The sequence below is a fragment of the Liolophura sinensis genome, chromosome 1 (genome assembly GCF_032854445.1).
Source record: "Liolophura sinensis isolate JHLJ2023 chromosome 1, CUHK_Ljap_v2, whole genome shotgun sequence".
Taxonomy (NCBI): Eukaryota; Metazoa; Mollusca; class Polyplacophora; order Chitonida; family Chitonidae; genus Liolophura; species Liolophura sinensis.
The window spans coordinates 48,073,940-48,085,073 of NC_088295.1; positions in this window are offsets into that span (position 1 = coordinate 48,073,940).

The following is an 11,134-nucleotide window of genomic DNA, read 5'->3' on the forward strand; positions in this document are numbered from 1 at the left end:
AAAAAGACCTTAAATACTTCCGAAATGTCACCGGAGATTCGCGTCGCACAAGTGTCAAATACCTGCGCTTGCCTTACATCAGAAAGACTTCTTACGTAAACCCTGGCGACAAGACGTTAGATTTTGCCTTCAACAGCGAATCACGTGACTTGTGTTCGTTATGCCGACCGCTGCACATGCTCAAAAGCACATACTCAACAATAAATTTGCAAACTATCAAAGAAGTTGAAAAATTAATATTATGCAAGACTTCAGAGTATTGAATATAAGCGAGAACGTGATAACGTGCTTAGCACACGTCAGTGTTACAGGATCGTTATTCGCAGCAACTCTGATATTGTCGTTTGTCAGAAATATTTCATAGTTATGTACGAAGGATGTTTTACTATAATTGTTGTTTTTGATTATTGATTGCTTGCAGATCTGGTGTTCCAGAGACGTTATATACATGTAGACTGACAGCTTCCCGATACAACATTATTGACTTCTCAGTTGTTTGGTTTATTATTGATTGCAAACATGCGTATAGTATAAAGATAGACACTTCGTCACTGATTTACTGCATGGGTTATATATGGACTAAGTATTTCATCGATGCAGCCAGGATGGTCGTGGGTTTCCTCTAGCTCTGTCCGGTTTCCTCCCCCTCACCATAATGCTGCATGGCCGACGTCGTCTCATTGAAATATTCTTCAACACGGCGTTAAACACAAATGAAATTAATCAAATAAATGAAGATTCATCGATGAGCTCGTTGAATAGCTCGAGTGATTGAGTGATTGAATAATTACCTAGTATATGAACGCTGTCGGATCGAGTATCAATCCGTCTATGGCCAAATGTATGATTACAGTTGAACAGTTTCCAGTGCCCTCTCAGATCTGGACACTTTGAGTCAAAACATTTATTTGCCATGGGCAACCGCATATTTTAACTTGTACAATGTTGTAGACATCCATGCATCGAGTCTGCATTGCAGTTGTTTATTAACTGCATCTCATCCTGAGGGATAATCCTGCTGCCTGGGAGTTAATCTGGACACGTAGCCGTCGCTTACAACCAAAGCCAGAGGCCTTTTCTTCTGTTGGCCACCACGATTGAGTCATTCCTGTGTTGACTCCTTATATCTGCCTGCTGCAGCGAGCATTTGTTTTTTAACTTGCGTAACACAAGACCACAAATTCCCCTTGAGTACTTGACGACACCTTCCAGCTTTGTGGTTTGTAACCGATTCCGGTCTTGAGTGACGAATTTTCCCTTCCGCCAGAACTTTAAGCTATCTCACCTGGACTCAGTACATGAGAGGCTTTCTTTTGCTTGTTCTTTACTTTATGCCAATGATTAACATATTCGCACCAAAGCCATAATTTTTTTCATCGCATTCTACGTACATGTGTTTACACATTTACTTTCTTATTCTGTATATGTTCAGTTCGATGTTGGATCGTTTATTTGGGACAGTGGTCCAGGGGAAAAGACAAAGTCCTTTTAAGATGAACGCAGAATTTTCGGACGAAAGAAGAAATGTCAGTGTAATTTAAAAACACTCCAAATAACGATTGTATCCATCTATGCTTTCATCACTTATCTCCAGTAAGACAATTTTAATATTGCTAAAGGGGCCTCTGCAGTCGAATTGATTATCGTGGCATCTTGGGGGAATGACCGAGGAGCCTATCGTCAATGCGGTAGCTGTGAGCTGAAGTCGAGCTCATGCTGGCTTCCTCCCCGGTCGTACGTGGGTAAGACTGCCAGCAACCTGCGGATGGTAGTGGATTTTCCCCGGGGGTCTGTCCAGTTTCCTCCCATCATAATACTGGCCGCTGTCGTATAAATCAAACATTCTTGAGTACAGCGAAAAACGCTAATCAAATAAGCAAATAAATAATATTGGCAAATTTGTATGTATACATGATGCACAGTGTAACCAACTGCCTGATCAGATGAACTCATTGTAAACTTTGACAACGAGGAAAACATGTAATTAATTATTCATAACAACATCAGAAGTATAGGGCAGTTTTGTTCGCAAACTGAGCGTATAACGGACACAGTAAGGTATTTATTGCTGATATGCCAAATATTACCCTAAGAAACATATTCCAAAATGATGTGCGGAATCATATTTCATAACATATAGGCATGTTTGGGACAAACACAAGCCAGAATCTGTAAATATAACGGAGTCATTTATTTGATAGTTACTTCATCTGAATTAATTTTGTTTTTGTCTCTAGAAGTAGAAAAATAAGTTAGACAAGATCAATCACGTCTGTAATACAGCCAGGCGAAATCTTACAAAAGTTGTCATTTCGAAGTTGTTCTGAAAAGCTTCAAAAATAATGTGCTGTTATTAAAAGACACTCTTGTATGGTCGATAAACTAAGATCTTTCAACCCGTGTCCGTGATGACATATTTACCGTGAGATGAATGTAGCCGTGTTTGTATGCAGCTCTTTGCAAGAGGACCATTCGGTGCAGCGTTTCTTTGTTTATCACATCCCAGCTAATTCTTTGTTTTATTTGCACGGGTATCACAACAAAATATGAAATATGATTTTCCCATAATCACTGTTTGTATGCATGCATGTCAAAGCCCAACTACATCAGGAATGTCAATGTTTCTGCACGGATGACGATCTTTGGTCTAATCCAGATTGTGGGTGTTCTTTCATTGTTCTTTTATGATTTTCTTTGCAGTTTATTCGTTTTATGTTATCTTCAGTTTTAATTTTGAAAATACAATATATGTATAACTTTCAGGTGGGCGACATCTTCTGAAACTTTCTGGCGTAATAATCATTTTATTCCCGAGCTTTCAATGCCTTTTTGTCTTCGAAGCACATACATTTTTTCCACTATACAATTCCTTTCCTTCAAACACCTCTTGAAAGATAACACGTGCTTAGAAAGAAATATTTATTAAAAATGTCAGCATTGACAATGTTAAGAAATTACGAATTAGAGAGTATTTTTAGAGAGTTAAATATGTGTCTACTATATAGGTTGTCTTTTTATGCAAAGGAAAGACAAAGAAGCAAGTTGTTACTTTACCCTTTGGTAGGCCTAACGAGGAATCCCATATGGCTCTGACTAATGGGTGTAACATGTTCAACCGTAAATACATCTTGTGCTATTTTGCGTTTTTAAACATTTATTTGTTTGGCATATATGATATTATAGTGTACTGTTCTTCCACCGACTCTAACATAGTTTTCTGACCACCACTGTATAACCGAAAATGATCCAAAGTGCATGGAATAAAAAAAAAAAATCACACGGATTCAAAGCAATACAATAACGGGTTTGTATACCTTTATACTCAGTTTAGATTTGTCTTTCAGTGAAATACTATAATAATATTGCAAATGGAAATATTTCAATATTTATATTAATTTTTCTGTGGACGGTAAACGATCTTTGCCCGTGGAACTGCATAGGAGCCTTTCCCGCGCAACGAGCTTAATCGTCTTATTGTTAAATAGCTTAGCTATACGATTTTCCACTTCACTTCCGGTTGGCCCTGTCAACAACAGGGCAGGCACAATATTTGATTCGAGGGCAAACTGAAGTGTGAAATGTTTTAAGTGCAGTCTGTTTGCTGCGTGTAAATATTTTAAGGACTTGTTTTTGATTAAGAAAGTAAAGATATATGTCATCTGCTGGAGAGTACTGGGAACCAATGTATATAGTGCTCAAAGAGTAAATAAACACATAGAAATATGCAAAGGCACGACAAAGTCCAACCCTATATAACTGATTCAAACGTACCAGACGCTGAGGTTTTTAACCCGGGGGGCATGCAAATCAAGTTAAGGTTACAGTTTGTTTGAACGCTTTGCTAACGGATGGAAAGAGTGATTAAGAAATTCGACAATACATGACTGCTATACCCCAATGAAGACCGCCATGTTTGCGAATAAACCGTTGTATTCCGCTCGTGTTAGGCAAAAGAAAACAGTGCAGACTTCAACAATTGATACAGGTGGTTGAATGGTTACGTAAGTTGTATTAGACCAACTGCGATATTTCAAACAAACTGTATGTACACTGCCTTCATTGCTCAGATCCGTTCATCTTAATATATATATATAGGCAGAAGCACAGCAAGTTGTGTGCGGGGACATGTGTGACAATCCGAACTGTAACTACGCGTGAAAACGAAATTAATAACCAATAATTACATGTAGTTACATATTATGAGTGATATGATTCAACTCAAAATAGACAGAATACCTATGTCCTCGACAAATTTGACCAGTGTAAAGTATAGCTTTATATTGCATTTTGAAGGCCTAAGATTTTAAACTTTAAAAATAAAACATTTTTGGGACATGGACATATGAACTTTACAGAAATTATGAAAATAATGTGTCCAGATAAAATGATATTTCTCTAATATGCCAAAAACATAAACTGTGTCCGTGGTCAAACTTGTGTACAGATATACGTGATAGTCTGTTTGCCACAATGGATGATGGTTGGAAAAAGATGAAGTCAGGAATCATACTGTGAACAAAAAATGGTTCGTGTGGTCTCACATGAAATTCTTTGGAGATGGTTTAATTAGCCTTCTGTTAATGTGGCATAGATCTTGAGCGCGCTCTATACGAATGGAAATTTGTGAAAAAGTTCGTCAGTCACCTGCCAAAGCCGTGTAGTTTACTCCGAGCATTCATTGATTGCTGCATATAAGTGAAATAATCTTGAAATAACAGCCTTTAATACCACTCGAGTAATCAATCAAGCTTTTTTCTTTCTTTCTAATTTAGGTTATATCTTTTCTTTTTTTTCTCTTTCTTTTTCAGACGCAGTCTTGAATTTGCCACTGCTCCCCCACAAGTTTGTACTTGTCACTTACCACTAATATACGGAATGGACTAGTGCACGCAAATTCTGAGATTATAAATTTAATTTGATAAGGTCAAAGTGAGGACAGAATAGATATGGCCGTCAGAACACCTGCCATATCGACATTTTCTTTCTCATTTAAGTAGAAGTTTGCCATGAAAAATGCAGTATCTTAATCCCTCGGCTAAAAGCGGCGTGGAAAATCCAATGAAGAGGAATAACAAGGGATTAGGTAGGATTTAGAGAAGGCTGTGATAATATCGTCTGAGGGGCCAATGTCGAGTGAAGCCTGGTCAAATAGTCTCTTTACCCACACGCAGAAATGCTCAGTGGTTTCGCAGCAAGCGAGATAAAGCCCAGCTACCTGGATACCGAGCTATCTGTAATTTTCCTCGATCTTTGGGAAGCCAGATAAATTATCAGCGTGTAGCGAGGTCTCAGCCTGGGATTTGAGAGAGGCCTGTATGTCTTCACATGTTGAAGTACCTTATGTTATGCTTTGTGAAGTGCAATCCTGTGCCGGCAGATTAGATTTTTATTAAAGGCGAAGTCCACTCAAAAGTTTCAGTAATCATCATTTGAGAGAACTTTTTTATTTGCCCATTTCAGTGGCAAACGTTTACAAAAATAAATAAAAGCACTGTCAAATATTGGGTTTGCAATGGTAAGCCAGGCTGCAATAACACGTATTTCCAGTTTTCTTTACACCAGTATCCTGCCAATAAATATCAATAAAAACTAATCTCGCGGTTAATCCTGGAATATACATCATCTTAAATCAGCAATAATATTGCCTTAGAATTGTCATTGTTCTTTACATACAACTGTGGACTTTTGTCTGAGTTATAGTAAATCATATTTATAAATCCTAGAATGAAAATACAATATTTCTCCCCATTAAGAATTTTAAACGACATTCCAAAACGTGTATTGCATTTAATTATAGATGCTTGCGTTGTGAAAGCCATGTTTCAGAAACACGTCATGAAATCGCCTTGCATAGATGTTGTATTATAATGGAGTATATATACTAGTATGCCTCGGGTTTTACGTGCTGTTATTGTTTATTGGCGAGTCTATGTTTCCAAAGTGCTGCCGCCACTGAAGTATCATGCCGAAGACACAAGACATGACACCCCACCCAGTCACATTATGTAGACACCTGGCCAGCCAGTCCTGTTTCTTTGCTCTAACATCTCCAAGCCATGCAGAAACATGGTTTCATGTTTAAAGCGATCTGGGTTTTGTATTATAGTGGAAGGAAGGTTGACATATATACGTGTATACCATACTAACTTATAAAAAGTTGAAAGTTTCAAATGATAAACGTTATTGATCCGGGACACTGTTGTGAATACTTTTGTATTGTCATCTACTGTCTCTATCTTCATTATTGAGCCTTGGTTTTGAGTCCTATATATGCTAACATAATATCACAATACCGGAGGCGTGATACACCGGGAGCAATTAACTGGTTGAATAATAATTACTGTACAGTGGTGTCCAGTGACAGAAAACGGTTCCGAAAATACAAGCCAAGCAAAACACAGTGCTTTGATAAATATGCGCTTACTGCTTTATAAATTGCCTCCCCTTACTAGTACTCTCTATTTGAAAGCGTTGCGATGAACTGGAAGCAGATGTGCGGTCTTTCACAGTGGGTAGACCATCTGTAAAATCTTGTCCTCTGACCGTCTGTTATCTTGTCCTCGATGGATGAGATCCAGACTTGTACATTGGCGGGTAGACCTTAAATTATATAGATCACATCAGTGGCATATTTGTGCATCGGTTCTTCTGTTGGTTTGGCTTAAATCCTGCTAAGGTCGCTCTTTATCATTGGATTTAAAGAATTCAAATACCAACAAAAGTTTATAAATGTACTGATGTTTCGTGAGCTAGAATGGCCACCTGTGGGTACAGCGAAAAACCTATGTTTATTTAACCGCCAGCAAACACATAGCTTGGCCCGATTCCGGCGAAACTCTTCAACTTTGAAGGAACAAAAGGATGCTCAGCAGTCTTCTTCCTTTTCCGTCATGTGCAAGATAATCCGAGTTTCGTAACAAATTTCTCAGTCCTATCTACTTTTTTCGTCTGATGTCTCCGAGGTAGTATTTTGTTTCCAGGGGAGATATTTAATTAAAGATTTAGTGTCTGTTAAAGGAATAAATATATGAAACATCGCAACCACATTTCGACAAGATATACCAGATTCCTGTGCCATTTACGCCGTGAAAAGAATGGATTTGTTAGACGCTAGATCATTCCGGGTCAGAGAGTTTATCACTATCCAATCAGATCATTATTTATTACCCAGTGTAAATGAAGTCAATTAATAACTGTGTGAGCAAGACGAGGGGATTGCCCACTTGTGGAAATGGGAACACTGAAATCACAAAAGATACTCGCCGATATAAACTAAAATTTTTCCACCTGTTGAGAATATGCATTACATTTGCTTGTTCATTTCGATTACATCAGGAGCTTGGGATATTTCTGAAAATTGGTGAATATGCTGGTCCTTTTCAGATACATGTATATATCAACGACTGTTGCGTTTATTCATTTCAGAGGAAGTACTTTATGTATTGTAGAAAGGAATCGGGGCATTTTCGGCCTTTAACATAACTTCACAGTGTGTGTACAGAAATGTGGTGAAGCCATAGATCATTTTCGAACCAGTGTAGAATTAAGCTCTACAAGTTTGAAAAAAGCAGTCCCGCTCGAGGGCAAACCCAGCATTGACTTGTATAGGTAACACTAACACGAAATAGACATTCCGAAAACAACGGTGGCCGTTCAATCCGTTAACAGCGACGTGCAAAGACTTAAATTACAACTGCATTTATTCTGTGCATGTCTGACTGTTATTCAATCCACTCAGTTCAAACTCAATTCACGGATTTATCAATTGGATTTATACGATGACAGTCAGCTTTAAGAGTGCCCCTGCCCAAGGCTGGGGTTGAACTCTCACCTCGTACTTCACCTTTTGGTAATCTTAACACCTAGCATGTTAACACTCAACTTAGTCCCGATTCTCACGCAAGGAATAAATCTGCTGATTAGGAACGGACTCTTTCCGAGACAATCGATTCTATAACGTTATATCAACAAGACGTTCCTAACAATCACCTACATAGTCTTTACGAATCAAAAATTGAATAAAGCTGTCATGGGAAGCTTCGTACAAATGATCTCATCTGTTAGAATAAAATAAAATTAAAACGGTTTAACTTCAAAACATCCCGTATCTGTGTATTTCCACGACGAACCACTCTTTCTACACTTCATCGGGTTGTTTGTATTTCCTGCGTTAAGTGTAACTCGGAACTCGCCAGCGTTTGGCGATATCTGCTCCTGTCTCTGTGTGGTGGTTGTTTGTGAGCCCTTTGTTATGTAATCGTGATATAACAAAGAGAAAACGTGCTACTGCGGCTGTCAGTGCCACCGAGTTCGTCCCACACGAGTTATCTTTTCCTGTTGACAGAAAACCTAGTTTATCCTTGTGCCTGTGCGTGATTTGAGTGCATTTGACACAGCAATGTGAAGAATGGCGCAGCCTGTTGAGAATGTGATGCGAAGTACGCCTACAAGTTTTGAAACTAAAATAGCCAAAAAAGAAAGGCAAAGATATATTCTGACGAGGTTCTCAATAAAAGAAAGATAGAATTAATGTCCGGTGTTTTGCCAGGTAAACACGCATAATAATCCTTGTAAAAGAGCACGTTTTACGGACTAAGTGATTAAAATTTGGGGGGAAATATTTAATTAACAGAGAGCGCAGGTCGCTGTTGATTTTGTCCTGTTGCTGTGGACTTCAGGAAGTTGTAGATCAAAGGCATTTGCGAGCAGGTGCTAATTGGCACAGTGACGGCACACGTCACGAGCGTTGCACTCGGTGAGTACTTAACCCAAACGGTATTCGAGAAAACGAGCATGAGAACGATCTCAAAAACCAATTTGAAGGTCTCTTTTAAAATAAACCGTGGACTCACGTGGATAAAGACTCGTTGAGATAAAAGCATGGTACACGACATAGGGACGAAATTCCACGGCTTCTGTTTATAAGGGCATGCAAACTTCAATATAGAAGGATTTGTACAAGGATTTCATGTTGATGGCTTTAAGTTAATCATGATAAAGACTATGTTTTGGGGACAGTAAAAATAGCGTTCACGGTCTAGAGAAAAGAACATCGCGACGGCCTGTCACAAGGGTTCATCCGACAGCCGTTCCACTGACAAATGGGGCCGCGCGTTCGATTCCAGGCCTTCCTGCTTGTGCTGAGGCTTTAAGTAAGAAGGATTATTATGTACCTGGCGAAGGGGAGTGGTTTCGTTGGACACTCCAGTTTTCTTCACCCATATAAGTCTGTGATGTAAAAACAGCTCTGATTACCCCATTACATGACAATGACATAAATAAATAAGAAATAAATTAATTTCATAGATGATTTCTGTAAATTCTAGCGCGCAAGCTACTTTCTATCGTATTTTGACCGAACAAGAGATATAATGTTAGAAAAGTGTTGGAAATTGAAAGGGATTGCGCTCGCCTACTGAAGCCTTTTAGTAAAACTTCTGGCATACGTGTCTATCATATATTGGTCAGCTCAAGTGTCGTATATGTATGGACTGATGGCATTTGATGGGTTTATTTAGCCAAGGCTTCCCCACAGTGAGACGGCCGGTATGCGTCTCTCTCAACCCCTCGGATCCCCAGCCCGAACCACAGACTGAAGATTTTCTCACACCCAATGTTTTCTCTCATGTAATTCTAATCATCGCTGTCTTTATGTCTGTTATCTCAAGGCGATGTTGAAAAAATTTTCCATCGTCTCGATTTCGTATCATTCGGCGTCACAGCGAGAAAAGAAAATATTAGTCCAAGAGCATGCGATGCCGAACTAAACAATGCTGCATACACATATTCAAACAAGATACATCTGTTAGTATAAGACAGGTAGACCTATAGTCTGACTTGAGCAAAAATGTTCCGATACCACCATGGCAGGCGCCCATGACTACATTTCACAGTTATCGTCTTACATCTCGGCTGACATTTGGAACGGCAGAACAAACCACAATATGAAGTACCATTTTATCTGGTTCATGGCTAATTCTTGTAAACTGTTGGCTTCCTTCCACTAGGCGGAAGTGAATGTAGCTCATTGCTCAAGATGTATTTCCTTGCAACGATAAGCATGAAATACACCATGGTTCAACTCCGACCGGGGCCTCCGTGGCTCAGCTGTTTAGCGCCCTAGCGCAGTGTATTGACCCCGAAGTCTTTCACCAATGCTGTAAGTTCAAACCCAGCTCATGCTGGCTTCCTCTCCGGCCGTAACTGGAAAGGTCTGACAGCAGCCTGCGGATGACCGTTGCTTTCCATCGGGCTCTTTCCTCCCACCATAATGCTGGCCGCCGTCGTGCAGGGAAAATAATCTTGAGTACGGCGTAAAACACCAATGAAATAAATATATCAACTCCGGCCTTGGACATGAATATGGAAAGAGGTTTTTAGCTCAGCACTCTGACATGTGTGTGGGATATCTTTGGCTCATATGTAATCATTCAATGAAAATATTTGTCAGTAGCTGTATGTACGGAATCAAGCTCAGTACCCAGGCCGGAGACTTTGCGGGTTGAGAACGAAAATGCCTTAAAAATCCACTTCTGTGATTCTTTGAATATTATATTCTCAATCCCAATCAAAAGTACGCTTTTCATTTATTAACGTAGTAGGTCTGTCGTACTTAACGCAGACAAGAATACAGGTCAGATTAAACGTGCATTTCCATCTTGCTTTAATTTGTCAGTGGGCCACTTTCAGACATAAACATCTCCTCTGGAAAAACTAAACTATTGTGACGCGAACCTTCACGGCCCCAGCAGGCGGTTTGCATCCTGAGTGTCTGAACTGCAGACGTCCGCCGGCGGGCCAATAAAAACAGCTGGCTTCATTTATGCCTCGCTGGATCGTCATTAAAAATACCCTATGGAAACAACGAGATGTCTGATGGGGATAAATGGCCCCATTTTGAAGCGGTCATCTCAGGCCACGTGTGGTATTATCTTACTATGCAATTCAGAGTCCCTACTTTGCACTGTGGATAGGAACGGCTTTCCGCTCGCCCCTTGTTACTGCAAGAGGATGCCCTGAAGCTTGGGTGTAGGCCTTTGCAGATAGAAATCCACTAAAGTACCATTATAAAAAAATAACGTGTTTAGCCAGATTTGTGGGGAGGTCCCTTGTGGTATAGTCTCAGCAATTGTCT